General features: G+C 39.6%; 1 non-coding gene across 1 annotated transcript; it reads left to right on the top strand.

The window, feature by feature from the left end:
- The first annotated feature begins 719 nt into the window (after positions 1-719).
- Trnaa-agc (transfer RNA alanine (anticodon AGC)) lies at positions 720-793 on the top strand. Its single transcript has one exon. It is a non-coding gene; the product is annotated as a tRNA-Ala (tRNA).
- Positions 794-1,003: the final 210 nt, after the last annotated feature.

A 1,003-nucleotide genomic window follows, 5' to 3' on the forward strand; every position in this document is an offset into this window, starting at 1 on the left:
TTTTTCAAAACAGAAAAAAGCTTATGTTAGCAATTTTTCTTCACAGTATCTTCAAAATGCTTGCAAATATTTATGAAACTGCTGAGTCAAACATTTTAAGGGACCATATTTTACTCTTCCTTAGTGGAATTTTACACCTTTATCTTTCCTTACAATCAACAGTGCAAAGTGAATGAGATGAAAGCATCTGCTCACAGACATTCCCTGGTAGGGTATGTTGCAGGGTTTTCTTTGTTTTCCTGTTTTTCCTTGTTTGTAAGCTGCTGCCATAAATGTGTCAACAAGTTCCTTTCAGCAAACAAATTGCCTCAGAAAACTGAAGTAATATACTTTCAACCTTGGGCATTTCCCAGATTTGCACAGATATACTAGGCATCACGGAATCTCCGCATTTGAAGTACTATGCTTTTGTTTAAGTCCCTAAGCATGGGTGAATATTAGATGTTTTGAAATACAGCTGTCACTCATAATTTTAAAATAGTTTGAACCATTGAGGAAGGTCAGCTATTAAAAGAAGAATTTTTTTTTCTTTTTGATCTAACCTTTTCTCTAGTTCCTGGTCCCCTTCTCCTGTTGGCCTCAGTTGCTTTTAAGGTATCTGCTTTAGTTTCTCTGCATTGAGGGCAACAAATGCTAGCTAATAAGCATTGTATGCACATATGAACAATAAAAAAATAAAAATTAAGAAAAAAAGAAAATTAAAAACAAGCTACAGGATTGGGGGTGTGGCTCAAGTGGTAGAGTGCTTGCCTAGCATGCAAGAGGCCCCTGGGTTCAATCCCCAGTACTGCCAAAAAAAGGAAGGGAAGGAGGGAAGGAGAGCAAGGAAGGAAGGAGGGAGCAAAGTAAAGAAGGAAGGAGGGAGGGAGGGATGGAGGAAGGAGAGAAAGGAGGGAGGGAAGGAAAGGGGAAGGAGGAAAAGAGGGAAGGAAGAAAGACGGCAGTTTCTAGGATCGGGAGTTTTGTCTCTCGATAATGAGATCTCTCAGTGATGCTCCGGAAG

This window comes from Castor canadensis, chromosome 1 (genome assembly GCF_047511655.1).
Source record: "Castor canadensis chromosome 1, mCasCan1.hap1v2, whole genome shotgun sequence".
Lineage (NCBI taxonomy): Eukaryota > Metazoa > Chordata > Mammalia > Rodentia > Castoridae > Castor > Castor canadensis.